Source organism: Puntigrus tetrazona, chromosome 9 (assembly GCF_018831695.1).
Source record: "Puntigrus tetrazona isolate hp1 chromosome 9, ASM1883169v1, whole genome shotgun sequence".
Lineage (NCBI taxonomy): Eukaryota > Metazoa > Chordata > Actinopteri > Cypriniformes > Cyprinidae > Puntigrus > Puntigrus tetrazona.
Genome location: NC_056707.1, coordinates 19496642 through 19509714, shown reverse-complemented (window position 1 = coordinate 19509714; position 13073 = coordinate 19496642). Strand labels below are relative to the sequence as shown.

Below are 13073 nucleotides of genomic sequence, written 5' to 3'. Positions count from 1 at the left end.
TAAGAATAATGTCCATATTTAAAACTTTGTAAACCATAAAAATTACCTCATTTGTACATCGCTTTGGATAAAGGCGTCTGCTAAATGACTAAATGTAAATGTAAATGTAAATAAAAAGAAAGGAATGTATACCTAAGATAGCTTGAGGGTGAATAAATCATGGGGTGAAAATAGCTTTATATTGGGCCTGATCCTAAAATTTGATATGAATTGCTGTACTTTCTCCATGTCCACTGCATCCCACTAGCCAACTCAAATTGTCACACATACTGTTTGTCTTAAGATCTTGTCCAGTCTCAAAGGTCGTCACTCTCATCAATTAACAATGGGAGTGGGGTGACAGACTAAATGACTGCAACTGACATTTCACTCCAGTTCCCTGTCATGTACTGCAGCGGCCCATTTTGGCAGCAAATCAATGTGAAGATTGTTAAATGGAAAAAAAAAGTGGCGTACAGAGTGAACACAAACAGTTGTAAATGTTTAAATAGAATAAAATTAGTGGAGGCACTAATTGTGTGAATGTGTGACTTTTCTGGCCTTAGAGTAACAAAAGGCCAGAAATGAGATCAGGAACAAAAGGATAATGATGCACTCTAATTTTGCCAGTTTTTTTTCTGTTGCTCTCCCACCACAGTAACATCGCAGCCATTTCAAACCACTGTGACAGCGACTGATCCATTAGCTTTGCTTCCAAATCCTAGAAAATTAGAAATTGCGGTATTCACAGAACAACAAACACTAAAAACACAAAGGTATATCATCCATTAGGGTGTTTTCAAATTCAGCGTCGATGTGTGTATCTGAGGCTTGGGAGAGTTTAGATTCTCCTCTTGTTTGCTGTTCTCAGAGCGCTAAACAGAGACTATTTGGGTCTGATCAAATCGCTGGTAAAAGCATCAGGGAGCATCCACAGAAACCATTCAGATTCAATTAGCTAATGGAAGAGTAGTGTATTTCCTAAAGCCCTTTTTGCCTTGGCAATGCTTTTCACAGTGAGGATTTCAACATCGTTATAATGGTTTAGCCATTAGGGCTCCATTAATAGACTACTCACAACTTCTCAGCATTATATTTGGTTAAGACAGTTCATAGTTCCACAATATAAACGGCACAGCAAGATATGCCCTAGGACAAGGCCACCTCAAAAATAGCCATGCGTTGTCTCGTTTTATATATATAATGGGCAAATTCATTGTAATTCTTTTATATTAATATATAAGATTGTGCCCTATTGTACAGGCTTGTTTACTAACAAAAAAAAAGTAGTGACACAATTTTGATTCCTGGTCACGTAATGAAGTCATCAACCAGTGACGTCACGTAACCTTTAGCAACAAATTGACCTTCTTTTAGCAACTTTCGCTAAAAAATAGTTTCCAACATTGTAAACGTATACGTTTACGTGGCTGTTGTCTTGCATATCTAACGTGAAGTTGTAGCTCTACCTTTTATTAATCAAAGGAGAATAGAGGGGTACTCACTGTCAGGAGAAAAAAATATGGCCTCTCCAAAAATGCCACAGTCCCATTTCTCCCTTCTGTAGCAAATCCAATCCTGCATCAGAAGTGTGGACTCCCCTGGAGAGGAATAAAATGAATTCATCACACTCTCCATTATTCACTCGTTTTCTGGGAGTAAAAAAAAAATCTTTGCTTCAGTCCAAGTTCACCTTCTGTTGACTGCTTGCTCTAGCTTATGATAGATTAATAGAAATAATACATTATGCACTGCAAATTAAACTTAATAAATAATTATATATTAATCACGTATAAATCATTAGTTACTAAACATAGCAGAAATGTACTGTATATATGCAAATATGTTTCTACAAGAGTTTGTTAAAGGAGAATTTATTATTAAGAAACATACATTTTAGACACAATATTACTGTTTATGTTTGCACCACTAATAAAAATATATCCAAATGCTGCTGCAAAAAGAATCAGTGTTTTTAATGATTCAATAATTCGAAAGTCTTAATAAACAAAGCATTCTGACAAACCATTAAGCAGGTGGCGTTATTTATTTATTTATCGGAAATAATGTTCATATTAAAATGTGTATTTAATTCCCCCATAAATATGTGCTCTGAGACTTTAATATGGGATATTATTGCATAGAAAACCCTTTAAATAAATTGTATATTGCATACCACATTGATAAGTTCGTGCTGTGTATCAAAGCCTGTATGTCCTGTCCGTTTTGATACAGCCAGCATGTTACCCAGCTTTGTCTGATAAAGTTAAATAAAGTCCCTGTTCTTCCATTTCTCAGGACACACAACATGCTCCCGCAGCTCTCAGAGATGCCTCTGTTGTACTGATGTGTATGGAGGCCAAATCCAATGTCTGGGCTCTGCAGGGTATCAGAGGCTTCCTCCAGTCTTTGTGGAATCATCCCTTTGCAAGAGCAGGCATTTTCCATTGGGTTAAGCTAGAATCCTGTTCTCTCTCGCTTCAAAGTGTTTTCTTGAAAGTGCTGGACACATGTTGTGGTTCCAGTGCTGAGAAGGAAACATGTTCACTGTAAGGCAAGACACTCTGAATAAAGGATTTAAAGAATTCACCTGTACATGTAACACACCATAATATAATCAATAAAATGGTCTCATCACGGTTTGCCAATTAAATATCCAGTCAGAAAGAGACCACAGCAGATCAGTGCAAAAAAATTGTTCAAGCAAGTGACAGAAAAAGAAGAATGATACAAAAACAGTTCATACACTGACCAAAATACTAATATTACAAAATGAAACACAAAACAGTTAATTTGTAAGAATCAAACTGTTTCAGTAAAGCAGAATACGAGCAGGTAAATTGGCTTTTACATGAGAGAAAAGTGTTCAGGATTTCCTAATAGGTAAGTGTGCCTTACAGATCGATTGGACTAAATATTCGTAGACAGTCGACAGCTCAACACACGCCATCGGCTGTGTGCAAGAAGGTGAAACAGACTCTAACAATACACAACACAGTGGGTGAACTAGCAGATAGAAACAGTAGTAGATGAAACTGGTTTAAGTAGACGTAAATACGGGGATATGAAAAAACAGCTAGCGCTTCTCAGACCGCACCTAAAATACAAATATAAGAAAACAGAAAAAGACATTTTATTTTAATAATAGTCCCCCATCCCCTTTAAAACCCACACAACAAACTCTTTTCCTCCTAGATGAAACTCATAAACTTCAGCAGACTTTATGGTAAACTAATAACGCTCTCCTAATGGTGAACACATCTTTAGACCGTGACGTACAGCTTAAGGGTGGAAAGGCTAGAGGTGGACAACTCACCAGGAGAAGGAAGCTATATCGGACCACGGAGTATGAGAAGTTTTGAGAAGTCGCGCGCAATGCTAAAATAGGCACCTTTTAAAACCGCGAAGACCAAAGCGCTCCAATTAAAACTCTAAAATCTCCAAATCTTTACATTTGGTTAGTATGGAATGAGCTTCAGTGGAAGCATTTCTTAAAAAATGATCCGCTTGTGTTCCACAGAAAGGATTGTACCTTTTGGGTTTGTAATGACACGAAGGTGGGCAAATAATGACTGAATGTTTATTTTTAGGAGAGCCATTCTTGGGAATTGTGCTCTAAAGCGAACTGTACAAAGTATAGCAAGCAGGGCATAGAGAGATTGCACTCAATCAGTTAGATTCATAAAGCCAGTACCGAAGGTCATTTGTTATGAGTATAATGTATTCAATGTAATCAGCTCCAATTACAGGCCTCCCGGTGGATATGCACAGAAAGCCGTCTAGTCCCTCCCCTGACGACAGGCCTCCTGCTGTCAGCACATTGCCTAACCTGAAAAAAGGAGCGTTTTACTGACAGAAACCACAGGGTACTTTACTAAATGATGGCAGGTATGTTCTTGTGTCAAAGGTCTTATAATTCAGCATCTTGACTTTAATTATCCCCTTGTTGAATGTCAGTATTTTACAAACATGATTGTGAAGCTGAGCGAGCGGTGATTACACTGGAAGCCTCTGCCCATCTAATCCTTTACTCTATTGATATTTTTGTTATATTAACAGGACAGATAATTATGTGCTTCCAGGCATGTCCCGAATTCGTTGAGTTGAATGTGTTCCTATGTCAGCATATTTTGTTGACCCTGGAACAAATCCAAAATCAATTTTTAATCCAAAAATGTAGTCTTGACCTTATCCCTACACCTAAACCTGACCTTAAACATGAGTAATCCTGTGATGCCTACACTTCACAAAAAACTATAAACTGGTTCTATAAATTTTATTGGTTGATCACAATGTTGTTCCAAAGGGCCAACAAAATGGATCCAGGTGCATGTTGCATTCGGTAAAATCAGGTTCTGCATGCTTCCAGACAGGGCTGTGCATAGGGGGGTGGCCTGGCGGCTAGAGCCACTGCCCCTCTGCCCTCATTGCCTGCACTTCTCATCAAACCAACCCCTGCTATCCCCCCAGCTCAAAAGCGTTCAGCTAGATATGGTTGAATGGTCATAGTGTGTGAATCATGATCTTTCGATTTTTTTCAATCAAAGAAGTCTGCTTAAATCTGCTTAATTGTTTTCACTATTAATATTTTGTATATACATATTTTAAATATTACAATAAAATCTTACAGTTCAGAAAGGTTTGAGTGGTAGTGTATATTTATAACAACTTGATGATTTGTGTTAACAAGCACCCAACACTTTTAGTGCCCCTTTTTTTTGGTTTGGGCCACTGTCCCTCATAATGTCCGTGCAAGGCCCTGCTTCCAGAACATCTGAGACCTTTGAAGTGAAAATGAGACATTTTGAATGTTTTTCAGCAGCCATTACTCCAGTCTGCAGAGTCAAATGATCCTTTCACAGAAACATTTCTTTCACATTTTTTACATTTTTTTCACAGTTAAAAATTTAGAGTGAAAACCACAATGGTATAATGTATTATTTAGTTAGTTTGTTAACTGCACTGCGTAAAAGTATCACTTTACTTACCTATTGAGCGGTAGGTGATATATATTTTTCCATATTTGGGAACAGAGACTGTTCCTTAAATTGTACCCTTTTTATGATGACGATTTGATGTCAATATATAGAATTTGAATATATTCCTGTATTTCCCCAGATCATCCATGTTTTGCTAGGCTTGGTGCAGTATATCCAATGTTAGTCGTTCATAGCCCAGATCTGAAAAAGGTCTAATGGGGACAATCATATCAACTAATTTCTGTTTTCGTCAAATCTGCTATGCAGGGGGTCAATCAGACAGTGAGTCCATCCTTCCTCTCCAATAATGGACTATCAGACTGCCTGACCGCCGCAGCTGTAATGGGGCGAGCATACAGAGCGATAATTTATGGAGTCGTAGTTGCGGCTGGAGATGTGATTTTCTTAGTGCAACGGTAGAGTGCATTCAAAGTGATGTTTTGCATGCTGAGGCGGACCCGATGACCTCATTAAAACCTGTCAGAGACAGATCTGATGGAGGAAGGTTACCGTGGATACGGTGACGCAGTCTGCCTCAAAAGGCCCTGTGATTACCGAGTGAAATATAGCCGAGCACCCTTCCCATTCTTCTCCTACAAAGGCACAAAATGAAAATCTGTGGAGAAAAAAGGGGGTGAATCTGTGATTAAGGAGAATTTCTCTCTCAAAGATGGTGAGTTTTTTGTCGCTGATAAGACATTGGGTATTGAATACATATTCTTAAAGGAGCATTTCAGTCAAAAATGCACATTTACTCACCCTCAGGCCATCCAAGATATACAGTAGATAACACTGTTTCTTCATCAGAACATGGAGAACATTTGGAGAAGTCATCGTTACGTCACTTCAGTCGATCCTCTACAGTGAATGGGTGCCATCAGAATGAGAATCCAAACAGTTGATGAATACATTACAGGTAATCTCTGCGATTCTAGTCTGACATATTGTAAAGTAAAAAGATGTGATCTAATGCAAAATGTAGCTTACTTAAAAGAAATTACTTTCTTTTTCAGACGACATCACAAATCGTTTATTTTTCAACCAGGTTTTGAATCTGTTATGATATGCAACATTTAGCAATCCAAAGTATAAAATCATGTCCAGTTCTACTTTTTTATTATTTTTATTTTTATTTTTTAATGGGAAGTGCATAACACTAAGAAAATAAACGGGGTTGCAAATATTTTCTCATGCTGACTTGACACAAGCCATATTCAGCTCTTTCATGTGCCGTGAGCATGTGCACTACCTGCTGTGGTGTAGCCCAGACTGCAGAAATACATTTTAATGTTGACCAAAAGAAAACAATATAACAGGAATGCAAATACTGCAGGGAACTCTCAACACTACATTTGTTGTCAGTGTTTTCTCAGTTTTTCTTATGTCTAGCGCTATGCCATGTGATCTCTCCCCATAGCAACACACTCTCTCTGTTCATCCGTACCTTTCAAAATAGCATTCTCCAAACACTTAGCTGGTCTGTATCAGTGGTTCTCGACTTCTCTCAAGTGGCGACCCAATATACTACCAAAAGTGTGCATAGCTTAGCCAAAAATGAAAAGTCAGTTTCATTTACTCAGCCTCAAGTTGTTCCAAATCTGTTTGCATTTCTTTCTTCTTTTGAACATGATAGAAGATATTTAGAAGACTGTAAGTAACCAAACTGTTGATGATCCCCATTAGGGGCTTTCGCACCAGAGGTACCTTTTCATATACCCATGTCAGTTTACAGCAGTTTACTTTTGCCTACTTCAGAATTGCAACTAAAACAGTTCTTGATATATGACATTGCAAGTTGTCACAGGAGAATGAATCAGTTTAATGATTGTTCATTTAATTGTCTAAATTCTGTGTTGATATTCCATCTCTGTTAACATGAAACCCACAACACGTGGCACTTTGTAATCCATTTTTTCTCGTTCTGCCAAGACCTTGTGACATGACCCTCTCCGTCTCCATCCATCTCTTATTCCAGCTGGGATCATTCACTGGACCTTAACCTTTCGTTTGCTCTTCACTTACAGTGTTCTCTTCTATGCAGCTATCTGTTTCTTCACGGTTGACTGTGAGTCATGCTAACCTCAGGGACGAACTGGCTTGGTATGAATCGACCTGACAGCAGGAGGCCTTCAGAACCATGTGGCCTGTCTATCCATTAGCATCACTGCACCTGTGCCAGTTGCTAGTGTGAAGCATGTAATTGTGGTCTGTATTCGGATGTAGACATGGTTTCAAAAATTAGGCCATTTAGGAGACTTTAATGTCAACATGAAATCAGATGTGTCCCTTGTTGCTTTCATAATACATGTTCTTGGTGCATTCCATGATTCACTGGTGCATGTTTATGGTTACACATTTATGTCTTCCTATATAATGATACATTTATGGCATCTAACAGCAGGGGTTAAAGTTCCCCTATGTGAAAGGTTGATATTTTGTTTTTGGGAGTCCTAAACAACAGGTCGACATGCATGCAAGGTCAAAAAACGCTTTTATTTTCTTATAATATGCATTTATTTTTACCTTATTTGTTCAGCAACTCCCAAAACTATTCATTCAACGATTACTTTTTCAAAACCCCTCTGGTGATTGGTCGATTTCATTCAAAGCAGTGTTTTTTGAGCTTTTAATGCTCCAAAAATGGCACCTAGTGGCTTCTGGCTCCTTTTAAAAAGAATTACTAATTTCATTGATTCAGAGTAAACTTTTATTTCACAACCCAGTCTGTTCCCAAATTATAACATAAAATCTTATACATTCTTAAAAATGAAGAGTCTTCAATGAAGAAAGTTTGATCCATGGGGCCTCTCCATTCCCTGAAAGGTTCTTTACAGTGGATAAAAGATTCATTAGATGTTGTTCACACTAAAAAATAAAAAATTAAAAAAGCTTTTGATCTAAGAAGGGTCCTTGAAAGGTTCTTACGGAAAAACTAAATAGTGGTTCTTTGGAGACACTTCAAACAACAACAAACATTTGAAATGTTTATTTTTTAAATGCATTTTATTCATTTATCATTTAATACATTTTCATTTTTAATTAGTACATCATTTTATGTAAATAATGCAGGTTGTGAAACATCTTTACCTTACAAGGAAAATAAGCAAAAACATTTAAAATCATCTAATTTTGTTTGATTTAGGGAATAATTTGTTGACCCCATCACTAAGAAGCTGTTGCAGAAATATTGGAAAGTGCTCAGATATTTAATATTCTATTTTAAAATAAAGAATATTGATGGTTCCATGAAGAACCTAAAACATTCATGCAACCTTTCAATTACAAAAAAAATTGTTAAAAATATTCTTTATAGTGGAAAAAATAAAAATATTGTTCTCACTAAAATTATTATTTATTATATACTTTATTACTTATGTATTAATTAGATTTTTATTACTGATAGTTTTACTAAAAAGTTCTTCGGGACACTCAAAAAAGGGTTTGTGGTATTGCTGCAAGACCTCTCTTTTAAAACTAATTTTCCCAAAACAGTGCACTTTGTTTCAATCGGTAATACATTAGGTTATGCGAAGACTATGGGTTGTGAAAACTGGTTCAAGTTGACTTTACAGCTAGCGTACGTTACAAAAACATTACAATTTGAAACAATCCAAATCAACTATTCATTTGATAAGAGAATACTAATTTATGGGCAAAGAAAATGACCGAGAAGCTGTTTACAGTACGAAAATTCTCATCCCATTCCACATGAACACCCTAAATGTGACTTAACCCTCGGCCACCTGACCCCTGAGATCATTTTGTTACATTCTTCTCCACTAGAGCCTGGCAGATGATCCTGCAATCCTCGGTGCTAAACTGAGACCTGGAGGCATTAAGCAGTTCTTCATAAGCCCACTCTGCTCTTTCTCAGGGGGCCTGTCCTTTACTCCTCATGGTCCACTGCCTCCTCTCATTAAGGCCTGCAAAGTGCTCAGCATCTGTCTTGTTTTGCCCTTGTAAAGGCTTCCGCCTGCTGCTTGCCAGACCAAAAGCATACTTGCACGTCAGATGGAGTGCATGCATGTTAGTTTGAGTGGCTATGGGTTATTCATAAATAGCTTGTCATTTCCACCGACCTCTAAAGCATGCTTAATTCTTACTCTGAAGTGTTTCGTGCTAACTCGATGTTTGAGCGGCCGGACATGCACAAGGCTTGTAAGTCGAACCAGGCATTGTATTGCAAAACCATGTAAGCACAGTGCGTGTCTACAAACTTGATGTTCGTGCGGTTTAAGATCTGCAAAGACATCCGGAAACATTAATAATTCCGCAGCCACGATGCATTTCATTTAACAAACGAAGCATATGAAATATTTTCCACCTAAAACAATCTCACTCATTTTAATCAATGCTACCCTCATTTAGACTTGGAAAACAGCCATGCTGTCATACAAATGTGTCATACTTGGCTAATGAGACAGATTGAATACTTAACATTGTGAAAATCAATTACAAGCTGGAACAGTCGCGTTCGGTAGAAGCTGTTTATATGCTGGTAAAATGCAAGAAAAACTTTCTCTGCCGTTCCCTCTTAAGTGCAGTGGATGTTGTTTATTTGGGTTAAAAATAGAGATGGTCTCCTGCTTTTTTCGCGATGCTAATAACACAGTCTTGTACAAAACATATTAAGGCAGATTGAATACAACATCTTGAGTCCCTCTCTCAATTGAAGAGGCTCTTTTTACACATTAATAATACATGGGATTTAGGCTCTGCTAATGAAAACTTACCCATGGCTCATGGCATGAATTTTTCAATCGAACACTGTCCAAAGAAATATTACATTTGCAGAAATGAGCTTTAACATATTCAGGTTGTGAAAGAAAGTCATTTTTTTAAAAAAGTGAAATTCAGAGAAAAAACAAAGTCACCATCTGCATGTTCTGATGGCTGATGCTTTCAATCAGTCGTACAATTACATTAGGCTTTCACGCTAAAAGCGCTCCTTTGTTTTGTTTACTTATTTGCTGATTACCGAATACTGAATGGAATCTCTAATGGGAGCAGATTTCTATTTATTTGTCTTTCGTTCTTTTATTTTTAAGTAAACTAAATACTTAAAGGCATAGCTCGCCCAAAAATGAAAAGCTGTATTTTGATATTAGAATGGTGCTGCATTTTTCAAAGTGTATATTTTTTGCATTCATTTTGTGATGCGTGTGTTTAAAAATGCATCTTATTTACGCAACACGTTTATGTCAAAATATAATACTTTTGAGTTGATGGATCTGTTCATAATAGAGCTGTGTCATAGTTACTCATCGCTGGCGTTTTCAAATCACGTATTATATGTTTTCGTTCTTTAAAAATATTTTGGTTTTTCATGTGCATGTTCCATTTAACAACCATGATTTTTTTTCTTTGGCATTTTGGAGCTGATCCAGTCCCCTTTCAAAAAAATTGACACGAGAAAAACAACACGAGGTTGAGTAAATGGCAGATCTCGTTCATTTGTTGGTGAACTACTCCTTTAAACGGAACGTCCTGCTTTTTTCTCTCTTCATAATAGCCTAGATACCCACTGAACAAATACATTCGGCTTTCAAATATGCCAAATATCTTACACGCGGTGAATTTCTCAAGGGAGACTATCCTCATAGGAAAGATTCCGCTAAGCACATGGGTTGTCTCATAGGATGGATTAATTCTACATGGATTCAATTCAAAGCTCACTAGATTAATTCATTCATTTTCTCCACTCCCTCCCTTTGCAGCTTTGAAACAGGTGCATTTTGACCATAACTCTCAATCATTCAAACCTGCTGTATTGCATGCAATCTCTTTCCCGTGCTCACGGGAATACCTGCTGCCGGTTTCATGCAGCACATGCTCTGAACCACAGCAGACTGTTACTCCCTCCATGCATCTTATTTTTGCAAAAAAATGAAAGCAGACGGCAGAAAGAGTTCAGCTACAATTAATTCATGACTGCTGCAGACCGATCACTCATGTATTACGGGCTCCTGGGGTTTGGCCTTCAAAGACGCAGAATTACTCAGTGGGAAAGCTTTTGATAATGCAAGCTGAAAAATTTTCTGTAAAGATGGATAATTGAAAATGTCTTGATATTGTGCTCACTACTTCATGCGCTATGCCCGCCCTAATAATAACTGCAGTTTCTCATGCTTTGTTTAATTCTGCCCTGTTTTAGTTTAGTGCTCCTCCCACATGCTACTTCTAGTAAAGCGTTACGAGGTTTGACATCGACAGTGGAATTCTTCGGTATTTAAAATGCAAAGGTGAGTTACAGTCTGCTTTGCAGATCTTTTATCACGGTGATACATGTGTATGTTTGGTTAAGGCTAGAGGTAATAAATTAACAATATTCGGTCATAATGTACTGTAATGTCTCTGGTTGCATTATGGCCTTATGCAAAGAAATTCTACTTTGCTGTATATTAAATTTTTAATGTTTATACTGAAAATACACAGAATAATTTATTGTGTTAGTATATTAAAATATATCGAATAATGCATAAGGATTCACCGCTTTTCATATATTAAACAATATTGGAAATATTTTGTTATATTTTTAATTTTTTCTACACACATTGGTATATGTATGAAATGTGTAACTATGCAGATAATGAAGTGAGATCAAAATTCATTCATGTTGTATATTAAAAATGCCAGTTTACTTTAGATGGAAATGTATAATTAAATATAGCCCTTTTTTTCAATATATTCCCATTTTTGCTTCATAAGGGTCAATCATTATTTTCATTTTACCATTATACTACCCTTTCACATCATCATCATTGTTATTATTATTTAAATATTTTGCAATATCAGATTTTCACTGAGAAAATACGACTAGTAAGATCTATAGTGAATGCTTGTAGCTTTTTATTTAAAAAATTATACAAAATTTGATAACATTTGGCATTTTTGATTACAGATTATATAAAGTTTGCATAAAGAACAGGTCACGGTTATATATCATGAAAGCACAAAAATAACGAATTACCTTGCATTTAGCTCTGTAACGAACTTTATGGTGTTTTTTCGTAGCTTATGGCTTTATAGCCTTGTGCATAGAACTTGATAGTACATGGAAATTTTTTTTATAGTGAATAGTTATATTCACAGGTTTATCCAAATCCAATGGCGTATTATAACAAGCCCATAAAATGTTGGCATCTGTTCATAATACATTTGTATAGCACTGGTAGGTATATATAGCAGTATTAAAATGGTTTTATTCTGTAGGCTGCTGCTTAAATTTTATGACTCGAGTATTAAATTCTGAACTGATAAATTACTTGTCATTATGAATTTTATAACAAGTGTTAAGACACTGCCTTGCTGCCATGCATTCAAGTCACGTAGCAAAAATGTACTACATTCTGATGTGAAATAATGCAAATCCCGGTGCTGGTATCAAAAATCAATGTCATTATGAAAGTAGACATTGTGGGCCGTAAGCTAATGAGACCTCCAAAACATTAAATAGGATTTATAATAGCAATTAACCAAATATCCACAATAAGATCAGTCTGTCTAATGTCCCTTCTGTTGCCATACGTCCTTTAGGAAGAATAGAAACGTATAAGCTCTTCTGCGCTCTGGGTTATTCCTCAGACTTGCTTAATCAGATAAAGTCATTCCCCCTGATAACATCACATCTGGAGGAGTCCTGACTGCACTGCCAGCCGACACTGAATTGTGAGGCCAGCCAGCAAAAATGAGCCTCTAGATTTGATCTCATACACACCCAGCCTTTGAAGAGATTATGGTAAGTAGAATGTAGTAATACGTTCAACACAATGCAAATCACAATGCCTGGTGCTGGGTATTACATGTGCACTGTGTAATATTCATTAATCTGAAATCGGATGTTCTTTGCACGGACAAAAAAATTCCCATGGGGAAATATGTGCTGAACATTTTCCTGTAACAAACTGCAGACATTAATTCTCCACCATCAGTTTTGGGGTTAATGTGTTACATAATATATGTATGTGTGTGTATATATATATTACGTAATCAGATTATTATTATTATATTACATTATTATTATTATATTTCAAAAAAGAGATTGGTAAGATTGTAACATAATAAGGGTTCAATGTTCTTGTTCAGAATGTAGGTGTAAATGCGTTCACTTTATTT

General features: G+C 36.6%; 1 long non-coding RNA gene across 1 annotated transcript; it reads left to right on the top strand.

Annotated features, from left to right (window-relative positions):
* The first annotated feature begins 1629 nt into the window (after nt 1-1629).
* Nucleotides 1630-12803, top strand: LOC122351387. Its single transcript, XR_006251749.1, has 5 exons — nt 1630-3867; nt 5226-5631; nt 5724-5874; nt 11113-11200; nt 12543-12803. It is a non-coding gene; the product is annotated as an uncharacterized LOC122351387 (long non-coding RNA).
* Nucleotides 12804-13073: the final 270 nt, after the last annotated feature.